This window comes from Phaenicophaeus curvirostris, chromosome 5, assembly GCF_032191515.1.
Source record: "Phaenicophaeus curvirostris isolate KB17595 chromosome 5, BPBGC_Pcur_1.0, whole genome shotgun sequence".
In the NCBI taxonomy this organism is placed as follows: Eukaryota; Metazoa; Chordata; class Aves; order Cuculiformes; family Cuculidae; genus Phaenicophaeus; species Phaenicophaeus curvirostris.
Genome location: NC_091396.1, coordinates 13,647,901 through 13,659,523, shown reverse-complemented (window position 1 = coordinate 13,659,523; position 11,623 = coordinate 13,647,901).

Here is an 11,623-nt window from a genome sequence, read left to right as displayed (position 1 = left end):
GGCCAACTGTGGAGCTCAAAGGCATCGGTTCTACATTTCAAAGGAGAAGGTGCCTTCTAACACCCATTTGCATGAGGGGTATGTGCCCTCTGCCTCCTCTACTGCACGAAAATAAGCATATACATACTTGAGTTCATGCTCCCTTTTGCTGGCAACTTATACTCCTTTCAGGAAAGCCTGTAGGCTTCACAAGATGACCATTTTGTGAAGTTGCTCAAGGTATTCTGGTAAGACAATGGAATGGTGCAGAAGCAGTTTTCTGCAGATAAAATTCAAATTAAACGTTACTGCAGAAGGACAGTGTAAAGGTTTCCTGTGTTGGGCGCTTTCAGGAAACTTGAAACCAGGATTATCCTGTCCTACCCACTCAAAAGTTCATCTGGCAGCTACCCAAACCATGAGCAATCCCAGCCACTGCAAGAGCGATGTACTCTGCCAAAAGCGAATCTGAGCAGGTGATGAGCAGTGATGGTTTAACACTCCTTCCTGTGCTAGTTAGTGCTACAGACCCCAAATTCTTACCTGAAAAGCTGCCATACGTGAACGCCAGCTGCACCTCTCCCCATGATGGCAACCCCACAGCCCTCCCTGCTGCCAGGCTCCCAAAACAACCCATGAATGGCTGTAACCAGCTCTACCAGCAGTTTAATTCCCTCATCACACCCCAACAAAACCGCAAGGACTATGCTGCCAGTGTCCTAGTTACTTTTGCTTGATATAGAATCATAGAATGGTTTGGATTGGAAGGTACCATGAAGGTCATCTAGTCCAACCCCCTGCAGTGAGCAGGGACATCTTCAACTAACATAACGAGGATGGAGAAAAGATCTACTGGAGGAGGGGGGAGAATAATTTTTTAAAAAAGAAGGAATAGGAGCAGAAGAGGAAGGAGCATAGCTCACTCCAACCATCATCTGTAACATCATAATTGATCTTTACATGAGACTCCCAGAGAGACAGAGATATGCTGTAGGTATGAATCCAGGAATAACAATGTGCACTTAATATTTCTCATTGTATGATGAAGCATGACACTGACATTTTACCAATGTATCTTAAAAGGGTGTTAATGAGGGAAAACCTGCCTGAAGCTGAAAGCCTAGAACGTGCCAAACAAGAGAAATCGTTGTTTCTGAGAGAGGACCCAAACGAGGGAAAAAAGAGGCACAGAACAAAACCCTTTGTGCAACCTGTGTGATGTTTCAGTGCCTAAAAATGAAGAGCGAAGGAGGGTTAACCCTGCAGCAGCAGGAAAGCAATGAGGGGCGTTCAGCACCTCATGGAAAAGGAGAAGGAGGAGGAAGAGGAGGATAAAAGCTGCACCTCCTCATGGCAGCCTCAGCATTGGGCATAGCATCAAACAGACTTTTCTTAATTATGTCCTTAATTTATCTGTCCCCAATATTTGTTCTCTCCTCAAAAGCTTTGCTTTAGAATACACATGACCTAGATGAATGAATCAGCTCAGAAGCAGCATTGTTGTGTTTTGTGACTAAAATTAATAATAATAATAATAATAATAATAACGATGATGCATGCAGAGTGTGAAAAGTGTGCCCAGCCTCTGAGAAACCTGAAAAACTCTGCAACTCTTGGGTACGAGTATTAAGTGAGGTTTAAAAGCTTGTCACCCTCTCTAGCAGAAGCGTCAAGAGCAGAGGTGGTATAAGACTGCAAGCGAATAATTTGCAAAGAAGGGGTATAATTTATCAAATCTTGTGAAACTCATCATTTTGCATTGGACAGGAACTTGCAGCAAAAATACCCAGTGGTGTTGTCTGCGTTTTAAAAGAGGCGGCTATTCAAACAGCACCCTGTGTTATGCAAAAAAGAAAGTAATTTTAATTTAAAAAATTTTTTGGTGTCCCCATCTTTGCTTTGGTCACATCCCACTAAGTGAACTAGACAAACGATAAAGAAAAGGTCTTTGAGAAAAGAAATGTGCCTTGGCCCATTATTTGAATACAGAATCATACAAATTTATGTAATTGTAATACCAGCTGCTTCAGCCTTCAGTCTTATTCTTGGAGACTGTATTTACCATCACATCAAATTGTAGTGATGCAAACACCAAGTGGCTGGGTAGAAGGAGGGACAATGAATCAAGCTCCTGTGCAGCTGTGAGTTGCCAGTAGCTAGCAGGAACCTGAAGGGAAAAGCCGTGTGGTTCTTTGAGAAAACTGGGGATTTTTAAAAAATACTAATTTTTTACGAGTTGCATCGGATTTGAGATGGCTCAGTTGAAGTACTGTTGAATAATTAGTTTGTTATTTCATAATGAAAAGAGGACAGGAAAAAGGATTAATTTAGTCAGATATGGAGAATTGCTGTTTTGACATCCAGCAGCAACAAAGCAGGAAGCAGTGATGCCAGACTGCATTAACTCCATTTGATGTAACAGTGTAATTCGGCAAAGTTTATAGCTGAGCGATAAATGAGCTCTCATTTGTGGAACAAGTATCGTGGCTGGTGCATACCCATGTCACCTTACCCAGGCCAACAGAGCTGTTCCTCTGGGGAGATCTTGGTCCAAAAGCTGCATTTTTTCCCTAAATTATTTTAGAAAAATTATACCTCATTGTTAAGAGTAACATTCCCCACCAATCCTTAAAAGCATGTTTGTTATCTTTGAAAAGCTGTCTTCTGCTATTGGCACATGCTCCCAGGGATGAGACCTCATGATCATGGCAAAGCTTGAAAGATCATGTTCTCTAGCAGTTATTTCTGATTCTGACCCATGGTGTCAGAATTATGGACCTGGCGTAAAAGCTCTTTTCAGTGTATCGGGGTGGGGGGGATTGACTGGCCATCCTCGGGGTTTTCCAAAGCAGTGAATCCACCTGTGCACCTCAGGGAGCATCCCCGAGAGGTCCCTGTTCTTAACTGTGGCTGTCAGCACGTGATCTCACTAAGCCTAGCCCTTTATTTCAGGCTTTCTCCATCACAAGAGCAAGGCGCCAAGTCTTCAAAGCAGGTGGTGTGCTGTCCAGGCTGGGGTGTGCAGAGCTCACCCCAACTTGTTCCCCACTTCTTGGCAACTGGCCTTACATCAGCAACCGCACGGCTGAACAAAACCACCACCACTCTTTCAAAATGCCCCAAACCCCAAAGACAGACCATCCTCCAAGGGACCAGCACATCTCCCAAATGCACATGGGCAAGAGGTGTGTCTCGGCAGCAAGCACAGCTTGGTGCCTGCAAGGTCTCTGGGGTGCAGCAGCGCGGCTGCTCCCCCATGCCAGTGGCTCAGCCGCAGGAGCAGAAAATGCACAGTCAAGAGAAGTACGGAGCACTGCCTGGCCTGCCCCCAAGCAGAGGAAACTCATCCTTTATAAACACTGCCTGCTCCTGAGCTGGAAAACCGCAGGGTCCCTCCTTCACCCAGAGCCGAGATTTATATGGCAGGAGGTGGGGGAGCACAAGCGCGCCAGCTTGAGCAACTGGATACCCTTGGATTTATACTCCATTTGGGATGATAATGAGGTGGTTAATACAGAAATACAAGACAGCAATAAACCACTGACTTTTATAGATCTCTGTGTGAATCTGAATCATCATTTGGCGACCAGGGGATGGGTAATATAGAGCAGCCTGTCCCGCCCTCACTCTTCTCGTGGCTCCCTGGGAGAGCAGCAGCACAAGGGAGCCTGCGAGCGTGATAAATCCCACCAGGCTGTGCAGGAATGGTGTCCACAGGACAGAATTTGTTTACAGAATACGGATCAACTAATCTCAGTTAAGAACATGTTCTTTTTACATAAAGATCCTTTTTCCTCCACACAAGTTGTGCTCATTTTTAAACTCCTTAATTATATTTGAAGTGCACGCTGGCAGCTGAAGGCAGATTTTGTTGCTAGCTTCAGCAGAAGAACTATAAACAGCTTGTTTTCTGATACATCTACTTTCAGGTCACATAAAGTCATCATAAAGTCATCCAAACTTGCATTTATCTGTTCGTAACTTTGAAAAAAAAATCATAAAATCATGGAATAGCTGCTGCAGAGACCTGAAGTTCATATGAGTTAAAAAAAAAATGTAACTAGATAAATTCATGGTAGAAAAGGTCCCTCAAGGACTATGGTACGACTCTCTTTAACAGCTGCCCCCTAAGCCCAGACACTGGAGGCTGTAAGAACGTCTCACAGGGAGATGCATGGCCCTAGGTGCTTGTCTGGCATTGCTGCTCTTGCAGACATGCCCTTGGCTGCTGCCACAGATCCTCTTTACTGCTCAACTGCTGTGGTCCTGGTTTGGGTGAGCCGCAGCTCTGTTGTGGGGCAGAAGAGCCAACAAACTCTACGTAAATACCTCCCAAAGCAAAATAGTGACTTTTGGGTATCCAGCTTTAACAGAAAGCCTCATTGCCAAGAGCAGACACAGCCAGCAGCACCGAACAGAAGAGGTGCCTGTGAGCTGTTGTGCAGCTGGGTTCACCCAGCAGCAAGGCAGTAAAATCACAAGCAGCTTCCAAAAGTATTCCTCTTCGTGTTCATTTTTCTGTGAGAGAGACTTAGGAGTTGCAGTGATATTTCATTAAGGTAGCCAGAGCTAATCCTTCCTGTCCCTATTCTTCTTGAAGGCAGAGCTAGCGGGCAGGGCTGGGCGGCACGGCTCCTGCTGCCTCCAGATCCCAAACCTGCCTGTTCCTCTGGGAGTGGAATATAGGAGGATTTATATGATTGAAGAAAAAAGATAAAATGTTAGAGGAAATGGTCCAGAAATGCTGAAATAGAAATGAAGGACTGAAATAATCTACCCATACTTTATGAAGTGGCATAGATATAAAAAAAAAATAATTTTTTTTTTATTGAGAATCCTTTCTCTTCCCAAGAAAATTGTTTATGCAGAATCTCCTGAGAAGCTTCATTTTTTATTTATATAACCATATGTATGAGTGGTGGTAATTTGAAGTCCTCCAAACAATCACCTGTAAATTACAGCCTTTCTAAGCAGTAATATATATCCACAAATCAGTCCCAGGACACTGAAGCTATATGTGAAAAGGTCTATTTATGTCACTTCAGACAGAGGAAAAAAAATTGCTCTGTTTTATGTAAAAGAAAGTTTCTTATTAACGTGTATAGTTAATTGGATAATAAAAAAGAAGAGTCCTTTAAAAGACCTGGAATGACTAGAAAGTTAATCTACCGAACTCCTCAACATCATGATTTACCAGGCCAGCAATACCTGAGCCTCTCCCTGCTCTACAGATACAGATTTATCTGCCGCACAGCACTGAGCACAACCCCTGGGTAAGGCTCTTGTGCTGCAGAGATGCACTGGGAGAACCACTGGGGAACGAGCAGATACATTGCTGAGTATTGGTCTGTAACAGAGAAGTCACCAGGAGCAACTCTGCAAAAAAGCCCTGCAAAACCCAGTGCAGAGATGACATGAGTGGGGGCGGGTTTGGAACCGGACACTGAGGGAATGAGACCCCTAATCCAATATTCACCCCTCAGCAGCTGTGGCAGGCAGATCGCCTGGGAGCCCGTTCCTGCATCACCCCATCACCAGGCATAGGAAAGCTGTACTGGTTTGAGCTACTGCTAATGAGGATAAAATCTGGGCTTATTTTACTTATCTGGTGTACTCAGCCGTTACCATATATGCATGCAGGCATTGCTCTTCACACCTTCCTGCTGAATAAGCATCTACCCAAGTTACACCCTGGGCCTCCTGATTTGGGTCAGGGCAGGCATCAACCAGCAGAGTTAACTTTAGCCAGATCAGCACCACCAGAGATGTGCACGTGAGGAAAGCAATAACAGCTCAAACTATGGTGTATTTGTACCTGCAGCTTTCTCAAAAGCCTTTAACCTACTCATGACCCTTATCTCCTGCTGTAAATGCAACATTTTGGGGTTGTGGGGGAGGAAGATTTCAGGAGTGCTGCTAGATCACATTACCAGCAATAAGGGAGCTGAATTTCCAGGACCTTGAGCCTCATCACTTGTAACAGCAGAGTCCAGATTATGCAGAGGCATTTTTTAAAATACACTTTTCCTAGAAGAAAGCTTTTGAAAGAAGCTGCTCAGGTAGCCAGCAAATGACACCAACTAGAAGTGCCATTCAACAAGTGGGCACTTAAGTGGCAGGAGTACTTTATAGAGGACAAAACATCTGATGGCTGCATCTTTTCCTCCCATAAATTACATCCTTGGCTTCCCTCTCTTCCTCTTCCTCCTGCCTGGCTGAGCACCACTGAAGATGCAAAAGGAAACTACCAGCTGCTTTGGGTCAAACATGAAATTAAATATTACTGGGCAATTGTATCTGAGTAATTTTCTCAGACACTCAGGTGAGTTTAAACATGGAATTGCAGCAGCCCTGCTTAGGTGGCTTTTGTCTTCATCTTCCAAAAATGAGCAATGTTCACCTATGTAGTCTTTTGTGTTAGGTGTATATCAAGCCTGTCCATAAAAGTCCTTCCACTTGTTGTATTTTTTGGGAAATGGAATATGTCTAGGGCCTTTGTCATGGCTGAGCAGAGGAAGAGCGCTAGGGAACTCTGATGTGCTGGGGTACCAGAGGTGGGAACTGCTGTGAGCAGTCGCAGTTCACCAGGACAGCCGGAGCGTGGCCAGCACACTCTCACGTGTCCAAAGCAGAAAGGATAAAAAAGAAAAATCCATTAATTCTGGACACCAACAGATTCAGGAAGAGCACAGCCCCTTTGCAGATGCTCAGAAATGGGAGCTGTGTTTGTTGAAGAAATTATTCACCGTGAATTACTCGCACTACTAATAAGCTGTTTTTTCTCCACGTCTCGTGCTCACGTCTCCTCATACATACATGAGTATCAATCAGGCCTTGCTCTGCAGAAATTACCAGTATCATCCAAAATTTACAGCAATGCCAGGCTGAGGAGGCATCATCTGCATGCGGGGGCTGAGGAGTAAAGCTCCCAGACCTCAATGCAAGCCAGGAGCCTCTACCATAGCTCTAGGCTTGGTGTCAGGGAGCTGTCACACCACAGGGATGCTCTCCTGGAGAAACGCCGGAGCCACCTGGTGCCCCAGTCTGTCTGTGGTGGTTTAATAGCAGGAAATCAAAGGGAGCATATGCCGGCGATGGGAAGAGACAGAGGAGCAGGATGCTGGTGCTCAGAGTGGGTGGTGATGCCCGGAAATATCCATAAAGCTGACTTTACAGCCAGTGTGCTTCTTCCTATGGATTTCCCAAGCTGGGGGTTCTGATCTTGAATCATTCCTGTTGTGAGTTCATCCCCTGTGGTACCCCCACCATCAGGACAGGGCTATAAGGCAACCCCTGCAAAGTGGCATTGCCCCAGAAGCCTCAACCTCCCCTGAGGGTCATGCACTCTGTGTGCTATCTCCCAAAAGCTGCCCAGTGAAAGTCAGCTTGACCACTGGGCTTGATTCTGCAATTTCCTGTCCCACACTGCTGGCCAAAATCAGCACAAGGTCAACACGTTCTAATCTTGGGAAAATTACGCGCAAAAAAGGTCTCACTGCCATAGTGCAGAGGACAGCGAGTGCCGTCAGGTTTGAAAGGCTTCAATAACTCAAAGGGTTTGTTTTAATCTTGCAATAATCCTTTTGCATAGTGCAACTTAAAACAGACTTCGATTAAGGGATGTCTTCTTAGTTGACATTTAAAAGAGGGGTTTTCTGTAGTTTTTGGGTTTTTCTTAAGAGGGGTTTAATGCTCGTGCTGTACTCACACCATTGAAACACTGACACAACTGGGCATTGCAGCAGCCTTGGCAAATACTGAGCTCCTGGACATTAATTGCCCAGTGTCTAAATGTCCTCCGGCTCCTTCCCCCCTTCCAGTTCCAGACATTGATGAATTTTAAGCTAAAAGGCCAGCTGAATTTATTGTCTTCCATTAGTCTAATACAATACAATTTATTTTTAAACAGCTTCTCTCATGCAAAAGCATCCCAAAATGATTCACAGCAAATGACAGGCTCTGCATGCAAATCTAGGCAGTTTATACCCTCCTGCTTGATGCTGCGTGGGTCATCCCACTGGTTGGACTGTACCCAGGCAAATTTAATTATCCACAAAATGGCATCATTGCACTTTGTCTCAGAGAACGTGCAATCAAAACGAAGTAAATACAGGAAAATAGATAAAGACAGAGCCAGAGGAGAAACCAATGTGGATTAAAACACAAAACAAAGGTTAAGCAAATGACACTGCAAATAAAGATGCTCGAGTACTTGGGAGGAGAGGGAGAAACACAACGAAAGAGCGAGTTGGTGGGTGGAAGCACAGAAAGCGGGAGCTACTATGGAGGAGCAGGGAGCTGACCCAGGACTTGGGAGATGAGAAAAACACAGTGACTTGACAGGAGACCAGCCAATTTGCATCAGTTCAGGATCTATCCTGGTGCATTTCCACAAGAAAACAACTAACAATTCCCTCAAAAGCACTTATAAAAAGTTGGTTGGCCAATCCTGTTCCCTGAGTTGTGGTCAGGAGATGCTTATTTAAATGATGGGGGAGGAAATCCCCAGCACAAGAGTGTGGCTGAGTGTGTGCTGTTGTCCCACAGCCTGTGCCCCTGGAGGGGGCAGTTTTGTGGGAGCCCTGTGACCAAACGGGGTGTTGCTCCCACCTGCAGGGCTGCATGGTGCAGGGAAGGTGAGGAGGGCTCCCCCCAGCTCACAGGAGATGTGGAGAGGTTTGGTACACCAGGGAGTGTGGCTAAGGGAGTCCAGTACCATCTTTTTCAACTGGCAGTGGAAGATTATTTTTTATCACTTTTTAAAGTAATAAAAATTACAGACAGCTTGGCAATTCAGGGAAGGAGAGCTATAAGACGGCAAAAATTTGTCTTTTGACCAAGGAAATTTGACTTAATCAGTGATTTAACAATTCCTTCCTCAGGTACCACTGCAGCTCTTAACAAGAGGTCATAATTACACATCACTTACCCACACCCATCATCTCCCTCACCATGGGGCTCACCCTGTTCCCTGCAGACAACTCCTGCACTTTCTTCAGCCCAAACAAAAGCCCAGAAGAGCCCAGAACATCCCCCTGCCATACCTCTTCCCACCTGTCAATCCCAGCATCACTCCTCAGGCCAGATCCACCACCTCCAGAAGTTGTAGCCCCAAACATCTTGCTGCAAACAGCCTCCAGCTGCTCCAATTTTACCACTTGTGACAATTAAAGAGACAGGATAACGACCTGTGGCAAACTGCATGTCAGCAACCTGCCTTTCTCCCCATTGGTGAGGAAGGCTTCGTTTAATTTCCCTGGCCTGCCTGCCTCTCTACAAATAAATGAATAGAGGATCATCAGGGTGAGCTGCGCTGCTGATAACTCTCATGTTTATAAAACCTCACCAACAAGACCCACCATGGACTGGGAGCATGTGGGCTGTCATGCCAATAAAGCTGGTTGCCTGCTGGAAGTGAAAACTAAAGTAATGGTGAGGTAGTGGCTGCACTGGTGTTTCAGTGAGGTTCACATAGGGGTAGTCAGGATTTTGATCAAACTCGAGGTAGATGCGTTAGAGTTTTTCAGGATTTCATGCTTCATAATTTTATCGATCAATATAATAATCATGGTGCTTCAGCTGTTTCTGAAAAGGACGGTGACTCTGCCAGAAGAGGACTTGTTGTAAGGCTCATTCTTTATTCAAAAGCCAGAATAAAGTTCTTTGGGGAGAAATTTAATCACAGAAGTAAGGAGCCATGAAAGGATAAAAGTGTGGTGTTAAGCAGTATATGGCTCAGAACTTTGCTTTCCCAGCTCCTGGCTAAAGTCTCTGAAGCAAGACCTCCAGAAAGCAAGGGAAGTGGCACAGGCAAGCACCATCACCTGCCAGCACTGTAACACACCTGTAAAAGTGAAAGAAATAGTAATTTGTGCATGAGGACATCCTGTAGTAACAAAACAGCTGCCTGTATGACATGGCAGGTGATGGCAACGTGGTATTAAATAACCACAAGCCAAAATAAAACTGCATCTATGGTGGGTGCCCTTCCCCACTATGCCTTGCCTGGCTATCAGCCCTGGCTGAGAAGGGGCTGACCCCTCAGTCTCCCCAGCACGATGGTGACACTTTCTCTGTGCTACAGCCCCTTTCAAAACTGGGGCAGTCTTCACCCTGGCTGCAGGTTCAGAGACACTAGTCAGCACATGCTCACAGATTTCACATGCTTTATCTGGAAGACAATTCCCTAGGTGTTATTTCAAGTCGGACACCCCAAAAATCAAAGCATCCCCCGTGATTAATAGCATCCTATGGGAATAATAGTGCAAAAGCTGTCTTGAATGCCTTGATTCTTTTTAATTTTCCCCACAAAAAAACAGACAGCTTGTGCTGTATGAGAAATAAATATTTCTTTCTGATTTTCTCCTTGTCTGTAGAACATTTATAAAGTGGAAAAGCCAGCGGCAAAGTATGTCAGAATTGTCTTTTAAGGGGTTAACATTTGTAGGATGAGTGCTGCGAGAACATTTTTTTTTTAATTAAAAAATATATTTCTGGAGCAAAAACACAAGCAATAAAGAGTGTTTGTCTATTGGGAGGCTTGTTTTGTAATGTGGTATGAATAACCAGCTGACAATCCGATTTTTTGTTTTCTCTTCGTATGGGCAATGGCCATGAGCCAGCCAACTTTATTGTCCTTGAAATGTCATGATTTTGAGTATGCACAGAATTCTTAACTGCCCAAATTACTGCATAACATCCCTTTTTATTATATGGCAACAATGTGATCCTGGGCTCAAAGACTTACTAGTTAAGAAGATTATGTGTTTTCCTTTTTCTGTTTTGTTAAAGTGCCAAGTCTTGCATTTTTGGCATCTTCTAAAGAATAAAATGTCTTCTGAAATATTCTCTCCAAGCACAGAAGTTACCTCAGAGGAGCTCGGCAATGCAGGGCTTTTCAGTACTTTCTCATTTGCTCAGAACTTCAGACGCGTTTCTTTTCCTCAAAAGCTTCCAATTCTTGCCTCTTTGTGGGTATTGACAGCAAAAAAAAATCGTCCCTCCTAAGTTTGTGTTGCTTTGCTTAACCAATAATTTATTTCTTTCTGTTGGCTTGAGTGTTTTTTTTTTCTTTTTCCCTCTTCCCAAGTGTTGGACATTTTCACCTATGGGCATGTCCAGAGAAGAGCAACGAAGCTGGTGAGGGGGCTGGAGAACAGGCCTTATGAGGAGCGGCTGAGGGAGCTGGGGTTGTTTAGCCTGGAGAAGAGGAGGCTGAGGGGAGACCTCATTGCTCTCTATAACTACCTGAAAGGAGGTTGTAGAGAGGAGGGTGCTGGCCTCTTCTCCCAAGTGGCAGGGGACAGGACGAGAGGGAATGGCCTCAAGCTCCACCAGGGGAGGTTCAGGCTAGACATCAGGAAAAAATTTTTCATGGAAATTGTCATTGAGCACTAGGACAGGCTGCCCAGGGAGGTGGTTGAGTCACCTTCCCTGGAGGTGTTTAAGGGACGGGTGGACGAGGTGCTGAGGGGCATGGTTTAGTGATTGATAGGAATGGTTGGACTTGATGATCCAGCGGGTCCTTTCCAACCTAGTGATTCTATGATTCTGTGAGCATGAGAGGGCCTGCAGGGGGCAGGTGCTCCCGCCTCACGCTGCCTGCACCTGCAGCTGCATCTGTGCATTCCCCACTGCAGCAGCC